The 17,030-nt window shown below is 36.8% G+C and overlaps 2 long non-coding RNA genes across 3 annotated transcripts; one reads left to right on the top strand and one right to left on the bottom strand.

Moving 5' to 3' along the window:
- The first annotated feature begins 649 nt into the window (after positions 1-649).
- On the top strand, positions 650-3,692 carry LOC110718791. Of its 2 annotated transcripts, none has more exons than XR_002510975.1 (3): positions 650-852; positions 1,353-1,531; positions 1,619-3,691. It is a non-coding gene; the product is annotated as an uncharacterized LOC110718791 (long non-coding RNA). The 2 variants fall into 2 exon arrangements; XR_002510976.1 differs by having other exon boundaries at positions 655-1,531; positions 1,619-1,939; positions 2,004-3,692.
- A 10,078-nt stretch (positions 3,693-13,770) lies between these two features.
- On the bottom strand, positions 13,771-15,275 carry LOC110718440. The gene is made up of 3 exons (XR_002510911.1): positions 14,387-15,275; positions 14,249-14,314; positions 13,771-14,165 (listed from the first exon to the last, which is right to left on the bottom strand). It is a non-coding gene; the product is annotated as an uncharacterized LOC110718440 (long non-coding RNA).
- Between the last annotated feature and the right edge of the window lie 1,755 nt (positions 15,276-17,030).

Genomic DNA, 17,030 nt, shown 5'->3' with positions numbered 1-17,030 from the left:
ATAAACGATTAAGCTTGTACTTGCTGGCTTGCTGCATTGCCTTCTTCTTGCGAATGATTAAGCCCCACTTGGAGATGAAGGAGAAGGAGAAGAAGGAGTGGGTGTTGCGATGGTTTTCTTGCCGGAAGATTCCGACGCCAAATGGTGGTAACGGCTGTTGTGGTTGACGCCAAATTGCCGGAAGATTCTTGCCGGAAGTTGCTGTAATGGCTGATGCCGTGGTTTTCTTGGGGTGGTTGTCGCCTTGTCAGTGTTAGCTGCTGCGGTGGTTGTCGGTGTTGGGCGAGGAGAGGAGATTAGATCTAGAGTTTGAGAAGAGAGAGGAGAGGAGAGAATTTGAGAAGAGAACTACAACTCTGAAATTAGATCTAGGGTTCTGCTGACTTGTTGTTTTATATATATAAAAAAAATTATAATTTCAGGGTTTCAGGTCCGGACTGGGGTTTTCCGGTTTTTACCCGGATCGGACCGGAAAACCGGAATCGCTTATTTTCAAGGACCGGGACCGGACCTGAATCAACAGGTTCGGGTCAGGTCCGGTCCGGTTCAGGTTGGGTTTAAAGTCCGGTCCAATTTTTGTACACCCTCAATTTATATATATATATATATATAGAATCGAGTTATAATGAGAACCTCTTGCATAATAGAAACTAGGAACTAATTAGGACCGTTGGATCTAACTTAGATGCGCCGTTGGATCTAACTTAGATGCGCGCTTGATGAGCAGCCCAAATTAATTCACAATAAGCGCACTTTATGCCATTTCTCTCTCCTCAAGCGCAGCGAACTTCCTGGCTACATCCATTGAAGCGGATTTCGAGCTTTCTCTACTCCATTGAAGCAGCTTCTGAAGTAAGATGTTTGTTTTCCTCTTTTTTGAATCACGAATTGCAATTTCACTATCTATGGTAAATCGTTAATTATTTTGTCAATTTAGGATTCTTTATATTGAAATTCGAGCTTTTGAGGTTATGAATGATTATACGATTAATTTTTTTGCTAGAATTACTAAACACCTAGATCTGAAAGTATCTCTGGGTTATGATTTTTTGAATGTTTTTAGCTTATGATTTGGAGCTCGATTCTAAACACTAGTGAGATTTTCATGCCTGAATTTGTCTTCTTTTTTTTTTTTACTTTACATTGAATTAATTTTGATTATTCAATTATTGTTGTTGATTTCTTAATGCACACTAAGTGTTTGACAAAATGCCTCAATGAATCCTACTATTTAATCAATTTCAAAAATAGATATATATAGGTTCGCAAGCCTAGTTGCTAATTTAAGCTATTTTCTTCTTTCTTCATGTACAATGTTCTTGTGTTGCGTCTCGTACCTGTGTCCATGAAAGTATATATCTCATAAAAGTAAACTATATGCATAAGTATACGAATCCTCTCTTAAAGTAAGCATAGGCTAGCCTAATTTGGGTGTGAGGAATTCGCCAAGGACCCCGAGCCTCTAGTCTCAAAGAGTTGTGAGGTCGCTCTCAGCATGCTTGAGTTTGAAAAATCTGGCAAATCTTTTGAGGTACATAAACTAGTATATATATACGTTTCTTTAAGATCTAATCTGTCGGGTATAGAGCTTCTGATTCTTGAATTTTTGTGATTGCAGTACCTTTTCATGCAAGTTCCTGTTGTTGGGGAAGCTGCTTAATCATTGGAAGGGAAACCTTCTATGTCAGAAGCATTTTCCTATCGCTCCTTGAGGTTTATCATACTATATACTTGGTGATATACAAGATTTAAATTATTTTGACACTAAGAAGAGGATTGTTCTTGACCCGGATATCAAACCAACAATAAATTGTAGAACATTATCAGGGACGTTGCTCATCTTCTCCAACGAAACTCGTCTGTTACTATTCTCCATGCTGGGAGGGTAGTCAACCATTTGGCTCACCAGCTAGCTGCTCTTGGAAGATGTCAACCTCAGGTAAGAATGTTCCATATTTGTCCTCCTAATGAGATGTTTGACACTTGCACTGCTAAAATTCCAGATCTTGAAGCTGCTTGATCAAGGCTTCTTTGATGTTGTTCCTCGCCAAACTTTTGCTTCAACTGTCACCTTCACTCGGCATTTTGTCAGCAACTTTATTTTTAGTTATTTCTTGCTTTCTTTGTCTTTCTGTAATCTTTTCTATTCTAGGAGTGGTCTTACCACTTAATCCTCTTTTGTGTTAAAAAAAAGAGTTTGTGAGGTACCAAATTGGGCTTATATTAACTCCACTCACTCTAGTAACGGCTTTCCTCTTACCTGTCATTCTAGATTTTATGAAAAACAAATGATATCATGTTCATTTTGAATCTCTGCATTCGGATTCTGTTTTCAAATTTTTTATGCTACCTACTATGCAGATTGAGTTCAAGGCACAACTATGATGTTCATTTCATATTCTTATTGTTTTTTGTTTTGTTTTTGCTTTACATCTAATTCACTCTGCATCTTTGAATATGAAATAAGTATTGTGATATGCATTCTCTCCTGGCAACTCTAATTTAGTATGGCTATCCGTTTTGTTTAATTTGTTTTTATAATTTGATTACAACTTGATCTGAGTTTTCTACTCTCCTATTTAACATCTCTCTTTCACACACATGATTAAGGCTATATCTTAGCATGGTTTAGAGTGATTGGAAGACATAGAGTATTGAGCCCTAAAAATCGCCCAGTTGTGTAATGAAAGATTGAGAGAGTTGTCTAAATGAAAGGAATGTGTATTATATGGTATTATAGAATTTAGTTTCATAGTCTTAAGGGAATGCTTCACTTGTAGGAATTATGATTGGCGGTGCAAATCAGAAAAATTGGAGTGGTTTTTAGCTACATGTTTCAGTTTGGGATTTGAATGTGATGAAAATCTGCAATCTAGCAGTTCTTCTGTACATGTTTGTTTGAATTTAAAATGTTTTTCCTGCTGCTGTTGAACTCAGGAAAATTCTTTGCCAAAAGATGAGAAGCCTGTTGACTGAAAATCTGTTGAATTAGCAAAGGTTGAGACTGCAGCAGAAGCTGCTCCCGAGAAAACTAAAGAAGCACCTGCTGCTGTAGAAGATAGCAGTGAAGCTCGCACCCTCTGCTCCAGCTGTTGGGAGCAGTGAGGCTCAAGCTGATGATGCTCAAACAAGCAATGAGGATGATGCTCCAGCAGCTGAGGAAAGCATTGAAGCTCCAGAGCAAAAAAGAAGCTCTAGAGCAAGAAGAAGCTAGAAAAATTAATGGTCATTTTACTATAAAAAAAAAAGTTAAATGAGATTATCGATTATGCTTTATATTGTTACTAGGTGTACTAAAACCTATTAGCTCAAGTGGTAGAGCACTATGCAAATGCATAGGGGATGTAGGTTCAATTCCTACATAGGTTGTCTCTAAAACTAAATGAAAAACGCTTAAAGTAAATTAAACAGCATTGAAGTAAATAAAAAAAACTCAAAAGTAAATAAAAAACACTCAAAAGTAAATAAATCAAAAACAGATGAGGTGAACTGGAATTGCAGGAACTGGAATTGCTCTAGATGCTTGTCTTCTCACAAAGCATCTAAAAACATTCGGTGGAATTCAATGGGAGATAACAAGCAAGGTTTGGGTGGAGCTATTATGTGATGCTGCTATGCTTTGCTCACCCAAGTCCCATGGCGTGCAATAAAGCAAGTGAATCGCTAAACATCGCCCGCAAATTACCATATAAAGCCCACAAGTATGACTTGGTGTGACCATTATGCCCATTTTCTAAAATTGAAATAATCTCGGTTTAAAAAATGTGGAGCCGTACTGGCTCGCCGGGGGAGACCTGAGGGCAGGCCTGAGATGCGGGGGACGCCGGAGGTACGTCGTCGTCGACGGAAAACGAGGTAAGTCACCGTTAAAATTCACGGTTTACCGTCGGAGTGGCTCCGGCGCCTAGGATGGACGCCCAAACCGTAGCCTGGACGTCCAAGCCAGACGCCAGAACCACCACAGTGGCGTCCAACCCAGACGCCCAGACCACCAGGCGTCCTGGCCAGGCGCCACTCTACTAGCTGAGGCGGCCCTGCCAGGCGCCAGTCCAGCCCTGGCAGACGCCACCTTTATATAATAATTTTTTTTTTCTTTTTTGATTTTGTTGTTGTTTTTTATTTATTTATTTATTTTTTTTAAAAAAAAATCGAAAATGATTTTTTAAAAAAATTCAAAATGGGTTTTTTAAAAATTAATTTTGAAAATTCGAAATAGGTTTTTTTAAAATTAAGTTTGAAAATTCGAAATGGTATATTTTTAAATTTAGTTTGAAAATTCGAATTCGGTTTTTATAAAAATTAAGTTTGATTATACATAATTATGCCTTTTTTGTGTTAATTCTGTGTAAATATAGAAATTAAATGTATTATCCGTTAAATGTATTTATTATAATATATAATTGATGCAGGATTATGGTGGAGACGGAAATGATTACAGTGGGATATTTGGACATGATGGTTCATTCGAAGAAGCTCAACAGGCGATTGATTAGGCAAAACAGGTTGCAATTGCAGCTGGATTTTGCTTGGTAGTAGTAACTCATAAATCTCAACGGGATGGTAGAATGGATCGCATTTTGAGATGTGACCGTTATCGCAAAAGAGAAGAAAGAGATTTTCGTACAGCCACTCGGTTTGATACAAAGCGGAAAGGTTGTGGGTGTGAGTTCAGAGTAAAGGTTCGACAACTACGGAGTCGTGACGGTTGGGAAGTGATTGGTTACTCTAAATGGGGGTATCACAACCATGAGATGATAGTATATGAAGAGGGTCATCGATAGCTGAGCGGCTTAAGTCCTGCTGCGAAACTAGTTGTGAAAGAAATGAGTGATGCTCAAGTCAAGCCTGCTAAAATATTAGCATCTGTGTTAGAGAAATTTCCAGAAGACCATCCAAACCGAAGACACATCTACAACGTCAGACAGCAACTCAGGTTTGAACGGTCAGAGGGAAGGAACCCTATACAGCAGCTGCTACACCAGGCACAATCACGTGGTTACCTGTTCTGGTTTGATTCTGATGAAGATACAGCGGAGGTGACTCATCTTTTCCTTGTGCATCCTGATTGTGCTGATATGATCAAGTCTTGGCCATTTGTGATTTTGATCGACTCAACGTACAAGACAAACAAGTACAAGTTCCCACTGGTTGAGATCATGGGGATGACTCCAACGAACCAGAACTTTTACAAATGCGTACCAGGATGACTTGGATGGCGCTCTGCGGCGTATCCGGTGGGGAGGTGGACCTTGCGGCCAAAATCATTATTTTGACGCGCCCCTAGATCTGTTTGCCGTTGCAAACATTTACAAATGCGCAGTCATGCATTTCGGCCTGGGAGTGCATAGTCAAGCTTATTATCCTTGTACCACGGTTCTCCCTTGGCGGTCGCGTGACACTGTCACCACACCGGTCAAAGAGGTAGCTATTGCGTTTCTTGGGTCGTCATACAGACATTTCATCCGACTAGACATGTCATCCGATTTTCCAGTGCCACCGATTATACCTCGGTGGTACACCATTCGCACAGCGAGCGTAGAGGGTTGGGATGCGCTATATCATGACCGGATCCACGAATGGAACACCCTAGCTGCATTTTAGTTTTTCATGTTTACATTCTTCCTATGTAATCTTATTTGTACGTTGCTCTTTTAATGAGAACATTAATCTTTTATATTGTATTGCTTACTGCATTCTATATGTTGCATGGGTAAGTTGCGCGGATCCACGAACGGTTATATCAAAATTTAAAAACAGCAATGATAATATGTTTAAGTTGGAAGCTAAAAGAACAATCTAAAATGTTACAAACTTACAACATAATGTCCAATTTAATAAATTAAAACGATAATATTTAAAGTGCTCTATAAATAAAATGACAAAACCATCAGTAATCCCTCCTCAACGACGACTCCCACTGCGCAAGGGTCTGTTCCAGACTATCAACAACAGCTCTCACTGTTGCACTCATGCTGTCCTTCTCAAGAGAGAGTTTCTGTACGTCTTGCATTATCTTTCCCATCCACTGCATACAACAAAAAATAAAAGATGAAATACAATAACAACATATAAAACTTAATTAAAAGACAACGATAAATATAATATGAGACATACCGCTTCCGTGGCAGTAGGCGGTGGCACATAATCATCATCGCTGTGGTCGAGATCTGTGATCAACCTCGGGTGCGAATACCGGTTGAACCATTCCATGTAGTAATGGTCACACATGGGAGGAACCCCAGAGGGCGGCCGCTGCAACTCCGCAGTCCATAAGCGGGCCACCATCGGAAACTGGTCCCACGTCCCGGTCATGATATCCAGCCATTGCACGACGTAGTCCCTCGACGATGCAGGTCGGACCGCCTTCATCGGGCATGCCAGGGGAGGAGGGACAACTTGGACAAATCCAAGCTGGCGAAGACAACGCTGGGGCATGTACGCCTCGACAATCTCACGATACTGAATGAGTCCCGTGTACAGGGTCCTGGGTACCCTAACACTAGGGTTCGGGCCGAAAGGCATCCAGTTCACCTGCACATAGTTTTAAAATTTAATAACATGAATATAATATGTGCAAATAATAAAATGTAGAAACAATTTATAAACGTTACCTCTAAGGGGGACAGCCTCTCCAGCAATAACCGTATCGATCGGAGGCGGTCAACGGACTTCTTCTCCGAGCGTGGACTCCACGCACAAGCACGCGGCATCCCCTCATCAATAGGAACCGGGTCACGATGTGGTCGCAATGCAGGAAAGTACTCGTATATCCAGGTCTGCAATAGAGTCAGACACCCAGTGATACCTGCCGCGTCAGCCCGACTCGCAAATCCTAGTTGGCGATACAAATACGCCAACGTAGCCAATCCCCAGGAAAACTGGCCTACACTGTCGGGGTCACACGCCTCTACTATGTTGCGTGGCCTGAGCTTTTTTCCGCCGCTCTTATCCGGAAACAAGGTACATCCGAGGAGTAGAAAAACATAAGCACTCAGCTGTGCGTCGTGCGTCCTACGTGCACTGGGGTACAAACACCGCTGCAACACGGATGCTATCTTCACACCGCCGTGTTCCCAAACACCAAGCGCCTCGGTGTACAGTGCAGCCCTGTCCACCGCCAACAACTCCGCCAACAAATCTGCCTGATCCGCATCAGCCACAGCACAAAGTCGTTTACCCTCAACACGAATCCCCATAATGGCCTCGACGTCATGTAACATGATCGTCATCTCACCGAACGGAAGGTGGAAAGAGTTTGTATCCGGCTGCCATCGCTCAATGAAAGCCGTGATCAGCATACTGTCAATCTTATCGTGCATGGTGACAGGAACGTGATTCACCCCAGTGCCCTCCAGTCGCTCGAACATCTCGCTCTCCGCCGGCCAAGCCTCAGCCCATGTACGCAAAAAGCTACAAGTCTTTTCCCGGGTATGATATTTCAACAACCCCGTAACTGAAGGCCTCTCCTGGTCCTCCCAAATACGGGCAGCTATGTGTCCTAGAAAGCTAGGAATCACACTCCCGTCAACAGGCCCACCGGGCACCTCACTCCTAACAACCCAAGAATCATTAACGACCCTCGACCGTTTCTTGCTTGCCCCAGATACAGTGGACGCAGATGAAGTGCCAGATCTATTAACAAACCTACCACCCCTACCCTTACGCACCTCCACCATATGTGTCTCGTACATGTCATCAACCCTCTGACTGAATGGACCGTAATCATCATACGGTCCACTGCCATCGTCCACATCCTCATCCTCATCCGCGCCCTCCTCCTGCTCCTCTTGGTCACCCTCCTCAGCATCATCATCGTCATCGTCATCCTCATCCCGACGGTGGATCCGCTCTCTACGAGCGGAGGCCAAAATACCACGGGATCTAACATGTTTATGCCCCGACCTCTCCACTGAATAGCTTCTACTAAGAAGCTCTACATTCTTCCCCGCACCATGACGACGCAGTGAATTCTACAAAAAACTTAAAAATATATAAACATACAAAAAATTATACGAAAAATAGCTACCACTACCCAAATCAAATAAACTAAAAACATACTAACAAATTAACATAATAAAGAAATTAACAAAACACTTAAATAAAAATAATAGAATAAAAAATACACTAAGAAAGGAAATAAAACCAACACATAAGAATATATATAAACATAAATAATTCATTCCCAATTAAAATAAATTAACTAACCAAAAACAATATCAATAATAAAAATTAAAATAAATTAACTAACCAAAAACAATATCAAATGAACAAAAAAATGTACTAACAAATTGAAATTGAGAATAAAAATAAAAATGTACAAATAAAACAAACAAATAATTGTAAACAAAATATAAACATAGAAAAAATATAAACATAGAAAAAATAGTTGTATTTTTAAAATGTACAAATAAAACAAACAAATAATTGTAAACAAAATATAAACATAGAAAAAATACAACAAAATTGATAAAATTTATAAAAATAAACAACAAAATATAAAAACAATTAAAAAAGATATTACACAAAAAAAAAATAATATTTTAATACAAATATAAAAAAAAGGGGGGGGCGCCTTGGCTGGACGCCGAGCCAGCGGTGGTGGCGCCAGCTGCAGACGCCGCAACCAGTGGGCTGGCGCCTAGGCTGGACGCCATAGCCACAGCTGCAGCGCTTTGAATAAACGCCACAACCGTGGCTATGTCGTCCAGCCCAGGCGCCAGCCTACTGGTTGCGGCGTCTGCAGCTGGCGCCACCACCGCTGGCTGGGCGTCCGGCCAAGGCGCCCCTCCTCCGTCACGGCGGTTTTCCCTTTTTTTTTTAACAAATTGTACCTTGCCTCCTTGAGACCTCCTTCCCTCCGCCGCCGCCGCCAATTCCTTGCCTTGCCGCCTCGACATTGCCGTTGTTTGAATATTTTTTTTTTTTTTGAGATGTTGAAAGAAGATGAGCGATGAGAGTGTGAGTGATGAGAGTGTGAGTGTTTTTTTTAGGTCAAGGGTAATATTGTCAAATCAAGTGAATTTTGTGGGCTTTATGTGGAGATTTGCGGGCGATGTTTAACAAATCCCTAAAGCAAAGGCGGGGAATGGGTTTACATTGGGTTTGAAATTACAAAAGATGAATAAGGTTGGAAAATGTAGCTTCCTATAGTAGTTGTCTAAAGTAAATAAAAAAGTATTTAAAGTGAATAAAAAAGACTCTAAAGTAAACCTATTAGCTCAAGTGGAAGAGCACTATGCGGATGCATAGAGATGTAGGTTCGATTCCTACATAGGTTACCTCTAAAAGTAAATACAAAACATTCTAAAGTAATTCAAAACATCTCAAAAGTATATCAAAATAGCTAAAAAGTAAATCAAAAGTAAATAGTATTTACTTAAAAGTAAATTATATTTACTCACACTATTCAGTCTAGGGTGCACATTGCTAAAAAGAAAAGGCAGGGTATTAGTTTACCAACATGTTTATGTCTTTAATTCTTAGATAAGTGACCTTAAGCTTCTAGTAATAAAAGTAGATACAAAATAAGTTAAAGTAAATAAAATATTTATTAAAGTAAATAGAAATGAAATTTACCTTCTCTACTTCTAAAATAAGGAAATTGCTATGAAGAAATGCTTATTGACAATCTCTAATTGCTAATGAATGCTTAAATATCTAGTATAAGTGATAGAACCTTCTATCATACCTTTAATCCTTGGATAAGTGAGCTAAAGTTTGTAAGTAATAAAAGTAGATACAAAATAAGTTGAAGTAAATAAAATATCTCTTAAAGTAAATACAAATGAACCTACGTGGGATTCGAACCCACATCTTTTGTGCATTTGCACAATACTCTACCTCTTGAGCTAGTAAGCTAGTGTATATAAAGTTGACAATAATAAAATAAGCAAAGACAACATCAGCAACTTCAAAATCAGTTGCTAAGACCAGATGAAATAAGTTAAAGTAAATAAAATATTTATTAAAGTAATAGAAATGAAATTCACCTTCTCTACTTCTAAAATCAGGAAATTGCTAGGAAGAAATGCTTATTGACAGTCTAATTGCTATGAATGCTTAAATACGTAGTATAAGATTATAAAACCTTCTGTCATACCTTTAATCCTTGGATAAGTGAGCTTGAGTTTCTAAGTAATAAAAGTAGATACAAAATAAGTTGAAGTAAATAAAATATTTCTTAAAGTAAATACAAATGAACCTACGTGGGATTCGAACCCACATCCTTTGTGCATTTGCACAATGCTTTACCAATTGAGTTAATAGGTTAGTGCTATCAGTCTATTTAAGTAGTACCAAATACCAATTATTGTACAGAGAAAATGATTACGAATATTAAACGACATAGCACCACAAATAGCACCACAACAAAAATCTGCAATACCCTTGCTGCTAGTACCAAACAGCAATCACACACAACTCTCCACGCAACCATTAACATCAACACCACACAACAATGTACGAAACTTAATCATTACAATAACCTCGGAAATAAATAATTTAAGCTCAAAAGTAACAACTCAACAATTGCAATGCCCAACAATTGCACACTAACACGCGGACGAGTGCACACATATACATACATTAAGCAATTAAGATGGTGTTATATAACAACATAAGTAATTGGTCCTGCAGTAGCAAATATTCACATAAAATTCTATTAATGTGGGTGCTTGTCGAACAATAATACGAGTAGTCTCAAATAGAGGACAGAAATAAACAAAAGGCACCACAAAATTAAAGCCACCTTCTTAGCATTTATGTGTAGCAGGCTTACATTGAGTTGCTTTTCCAGTAGCTTCTATTCTTTCATGCTCAAGCCCGACAAATCTTTACCCAGCAGCCTCCTATAAATTAATACAATAATGGTTATAACTCTAGCGATTGAGTTTAGAATAGTATAGCACAAGGTTGAATCGATGACAAATTCAAGGAAATATACAAGAGATAAAAGTACTGCAAACCCAACAATTACAACAACCCCAATTGCCATTACTACCAGCGGTTTCTCAGTCCACAGGTAGCCTAACACCTCCTCCTAACAGAGCTCCACCAATTCATCATCATATTATAGTCTTTCTTCTTTCAAGCATTTCATCAAACATGTAAAACTCAATCTAAAGCTCTAGCTAAATCCCAACAAAAAAAAAAACGTCACTTTAGTATTCATATACTTTATCTCCTACGACAAAAATCATTGAGCAACTAAATTAAAAATGCAGCAACTACCCTAATTAAAATAAAGAAAAATGAAAATCCTAAAAAATTGCCTAAAAACACAAACACAAAGAAATTGTAGTAATTTTAGCAATTGAAATTATAATTTTAAAATAAAGAATTGAAATAACTATAATTTCAACAATCAAAATCGTAAATATGCAAACATATAATTATATAATCCCTAATATATCAATAGAAATCACAACGACTCAAACAAATAATCGAGAAAACCCTTAATCGCAAAAAACTTGTTTCAAATTCGAATTATCAAAGAAAATAATGATGATGAAATCAAATCAACTTACCTGCCCATAATTTTGCTAGAATAATGAGCAAAGCTGAAAAGTTACGAATTTGAGAAGAGAACTTGCAAAGAGCTCAGTGATCGCAATATTCGCAGGAGAGAGTTTGCAGGAGGAGTGAGAAAACAAATTCAAGAGAGAGAAAATGCGGAAGAAGAGAGAGAAAGAAAATGAACAGCGCATGAGTTAGGACGAAGGTCATTCAACGCGTAAATTACAAAAATGCCATTAATGAGGTGGGTGGAATGTGATGAGCCATTAGATTAAGCGCGATCAACGGTCCAGATGAGTTCCTAGTTCCTATTATAGACCTAGGTTCTCACATTATCCTGATTACTGTGTTTTTAAATATATGTGTGTATTACCAGTTACTGTGTTTTTTAAAGACTACCCATAACTACCTATCCATAGCAATAATTTTAAAGATTATATTTTGTCGCATAGAATATATATATTCTGTGTTTTAGCACGAGTACGTTTTAGTTATAAACCATTGAAGAGCTTTCTTTCAAAAAGACAATTAAAATATAATATAAAAAAGAAAAAAAAATTAGAGAGCAAGCTTACCGAAGAAATTTGCACCCAATTTCAAGGCTAAGGGCTTGCTTGGGATGAGGGTAATATATTATTAGGGTAACAGAAGTCAAAAATAAGAAAATGAATGTGAATACAAGGAAAAATGAGAGAGTGGTAGTGTGATTGCAAGTGGATTATGTAGTGATGGTTTGTTGGGAAGTAAATAAATGGAAACTATTACTCTCATTTTGGGGGAAATAGTTACACTAGAGGGAGGGTGAGTAACTATTACCCCCAAAATGAGGATAATAGTTCCCCTTCTTCTACCTCCCACCACACCATTAATATATAATCAACTTGCAAACACATTATCACTTTATCATTTTCCCTTAGATTTACATTCATGTTCTTAAATTTGACTTTTATTACCCTAATAATACATTACCCTCATCCCAAGCATGCCCTAAACCTACTTATTTGCAAATTTCATCAGAATAGTTTTTTATTTCGTCTTTTGTTGTTTTGCTTGTGTCGTCTTTTAGCAATCTTGCTATGTCTTGATTATTTCCTTAAGGACAGTTGTATGGCCAGGATTGCAAGGTATGTAGTATTTATGTAATGCTGATCCTAGGTTGTAAGAGAGGGAATGCAATTGCACAAAATTTGCTGTTTTTATATTATACTTATATTTAATTAATAAAGTGTTGCGTTTTAGACAAAAGTGTAGTATCTAAGCAAAATGGAGGGACTATATTATGGATTTTAAAAACTTTGTAAGCCAAAGACTTCAGTCACTGCACATTAAATACATGAGGTATCAGCATATGAATTTATCTCGGATACTTAAGAAATAAACTACACTATATTAAGTCGGCAAACTAGTCATTTGATTAAATAATGATGCATAACTCATTAATAATTGATTTTGATTTACGTTGTTGAGGAAATGAAATCAAAGAGTGGTTAGAAGAATGGGATTCGTGTACGATCATGTGCTTGGAAAAGTAGACAAGTATTTTATTAGTCGTTTTAAAATATACTTTCAGATAAATAATTACAAGCTGAAATAATGCTCAACTTAGCTTTGTACTGGCATGAATCTCCAGATTAGATCATATTGCAATAGTTGACTTTATCATTTCAAGGATAAAAAGGGGGGGGGGGGGGGGGAGGTGTTTCTTAAATAAAAATATTATAATCAAGATTTAAGGTTACAACTACTGCGTACCAAATTGCTATTATTCTATTATCCATTTTGCATACCCATCTACTTCGAAATTTAATTAATTAAGCATGACTATACACGTCAGTTGTTGAGATAATTGAAGAGGTAGCTTACAGTATTACAAAAGCTGAGAAATGCAGCAGAATATATAGTGAGAGGAGATGATATCTTAAAAGATGGATGTGAGTGGAGATGTATAGTACCTTTTAAAGCCATATTATTTGTTTCACCCAAATGCACAATGCTTATGGTGCACCTAGTCAAACTAACAAATTGTGCACTTTGATTTTGAATGATATGTTCTGTGGTCTTGAAATATATACGATCTTTAAATTTATATTGTTATCATACAACACATGCTCTTTTAATTTAGAATAAAAAATGATCGAACTTGTTAAAAGATTCGGATCCAGTCATGAAGAAATATATAAGGTACTTTCATTCCTTTATAGAGATTATATGCTAAAATATTACTCAAGAGTTAGGACAAATTAAAATGCCTTAAAAGAACTTATGCTGGTCTTGGATAATAGTCGTGCTTGATGCCAAAATTTCGTGACCATTGGATCTCTCACAATATGTTAAGGGTTGGGATTTGCAATTGGGGTAGTACATAATTAATGTTGTACATAATGATGGGTTGGCACGTAAAGAATATATATTAAATTAACCGTACTAACTAAATTTATAATTATAATTAATAAAGTTTACACATCTTTCTTTATTAATCATATACAGCTGGATAGGATGAAAATTTCTATACAAGACAAAAGATAAAATTAAAATAGTAAATGGACTTTGATAACGTGGACTTGCCGGAACTTTCAGTAGGGGGAAAGGGTCATTCTGGTCACAGCGACGGAGGGGAGAAGGTAGCTTGGTGGAGGTGGCGTCGGTGGTGGCTGCGAAGAGGTAGTACAATTAGGGTTAAGTGGTACTTTTAAAAAATTAAAAAAAAAAAAAAAACAACAACAACAACACTAACTCGCGGCGGCGTCAGGGGCGGCAGCAAGTGGTTTTGGTCGCACCGATGAAGGAGGAACGAGGGTGGCTGTAGACATGGTGGTTCCAGTTAGGGATCCGACCGAAAATAATTAAATTAAAAAAAATGCACTACACTTACCCAACGGCGGCCTTGGAATAACGGCGGTGTAGGGACGGTGGTTGCGGCGGTGGATCTGGTGGTCCTCTCTTTCTCTTCCTCTTTCTCTTCCTCTTCCTCTTCCTCTTCCTCTTTCTCTTTCCCTTTCCCTTTTCTATTTCTATTTCGAAAAAACCCAGAAGTCAGAGATGCATTGTTTTTTTTTTATTAGTTCCGACGGAATTAATTTCTGTCGGAACTTAGTACTTCCGACAGTAATTAATTCCGTCGGAACATTTACGAGGGATATTCCGGCGGAAAGTTGGTATTCCGACGGAATTTTCCAACGAATTAAATTTCCTCGAAAAATTCAAAAATTCCTACGGAAATTCTGGTCCGTCGAAAATCGGCCTATTTCTAGTAGTGGGTTCTTTGCCTACAACCGACTCAAATGGGCCTTATTTCCCACCAAAAATAGCCCGTTTTTGGCAGGAATATGACTCTTTTTCGTCGGTTGTACAACCGACGCAAATACCCCCTAAATGACCGACGCAAATGAGCTTTTCTGTGCTAGTGGTTTTCAATAGTATAGTTTTCAAAAATTGTAAATTCGCGCGATTAATACACAATAACTTAATGACAATGATTTGTTTTTTTTTTCTTTATCTGATTTTTAAATAATAATTTACGAGGTAATTAACTATCCAACCAAATAGTGTTTAATCAAAATTGAGGAAGGGTATTAAGATAATTTAAAGTGGAAACCACAACAGTTGGCCTTAGCTTATTTATATAATATAGATTATTAGGTCATAGTCTTAAATAATACTTACTATGTTCTCTTTTGTTCACATTATATAAAATTTTACCCTATTTACACGTATTCTCATGACCATCCTTTGTTATTTAAGAGTTAGAAATAACGTAATAATGTTTGATCTTATTAGAACTGTTTTCTATATATTTTTAAAACATTAACATTTTATACCTTTTTAGTAAATTAAATATAAATAAATACATATATTAATGGTATAAAATGTACATTAACAAGGGTAAATCTTTTTATTTATTTGTTTTTTTTATGCAAGCTGGGAATGGCATTACTTAAAAGTTAATAGTACAGAGAAGGAGTTAGGGAGGTTTATCTTCCAGAATAGCATCAGAAATAGTTTGGAGTTTGGATAAGTTTCCATCTGAATTAGGTTACAATCAGTAGATATACTAAGCCACAAAATTTTTTAAGTTATTAGAAGAGAATGATGAATGAAAAAAATTAAGTAATTAAAGCATAGAGCATTTTTTGCGCGACTGGCCACATCATGTGGCTGCTTGTAAAAGAACATAGTAATCCATATAACACTAACGAAGTAACCTCTCTAACACCCTTGATAAATTAACCTCTCAAACACAAATAAATTAACCTGTCAAACACTGATGAAGTAATCCATGATGGCAAACAAAGTATCAATACCGAAGTATAACATAAATATATTTACTATATATTAAAAGGCATACTTAAAAATGTTTATGTGCCATGTGTACCCTTCTTACACAACCATCATGCCACATTGTCATTCAATAGTCTTTATTTCAAGAAAATGTAACATAAAAATGCATTTAAAGAGGTTTGAACACTAAACCTCCTCAAATGAAAACCACAACATCACCATCTTACCTAAAAATAAGTCATGCTTTATTAATCTACATTTAAATATGTATACATGCATGTATAGAATATAAAAAAAATAAAAAAAAAAATCCACAATAATTTATTATTCTCATTGTATTCTAATTTATTCACAATAAAATAAATAACAAGTAATTTAAACCATCTAATATAAAAATGAAATTACACAAAGTATCACCCGGAGCAAAGATCAAGCCACACACTGGTTATTGATCAAATTAAGAATCCTTAGATGAATAGAAATAGGAATATGACTCACAAATACATCAATTTTTCTTAATTTTGGCCATAACGCAATACATGATGACAATATTATTTCCTATGATTCAAAAAGGATAAATTACTCTAACTAAACCACTATCTTTCATGTTCTTAATATATGAGGTATATCAGCATATGAACTTATCTCGGATACTTAAGAAATAAACTACACTATATTAAGTCGGCAAACTAGTCATTTGATTAAATAAAGATGCATGACTCATTAATTGATTTTGATTTACGCTGTTGAGGAAATGAAATCAAAGAGTGGTTAGAAGAATGGGATTCGTGTACGATCATGTGCTTGGAAAAGTAGACAAGTATTTTATTAGTCGTTTTAAAATATACTTTTAGATAAATAATTACAAGCTGAAATAATGCTCAACTTAGCTTTGTACTGGCATGAATCTCCAGATTAGATCATATTGCTATAGTTGACTTTATCATTTCTAGGACAAAAAAAAGGGGGGTTTTGTTTTCTTAAATAAAAATATTTGACTAATTATTAACACAAATATGAAGTATATTATAATCAAGATTTAACGTTACAACTACTGCGTACCAAATTGCTATTATTCTATTATCCATATTGTATACCCACCTACTTCGAAATTTAATTAATTAAGCATGACTATACACGTTAGTTGTTGAGATAATTGAAGAGGTAGCTTACAGTATTACACATTAGTTGTTGAGATAAATCCAAAGATGACATCTTAAAAGATGGATGTGAGAGGA

Source organism: Chenopodium quinoa, unplaced genomic scaffold (genome assembly GCF_001683475.1).
Source record: "Chenopodium quinoa cultivar QQ74 unplaced genomic scaffold, ASM168347v1, whole genome shotgun sequence".
NCBI lineage: Eukaryota > Viridiplantae > Streptophyta > Magnoliopsida > Caryophyllales > Amaranthaceae > Chenopodium > Chenopodium quinoa.
Note: the sequence above shows the minus strand (reverse complement) of the source record. Positions and strands in the feature narration are given on the sequence as shown.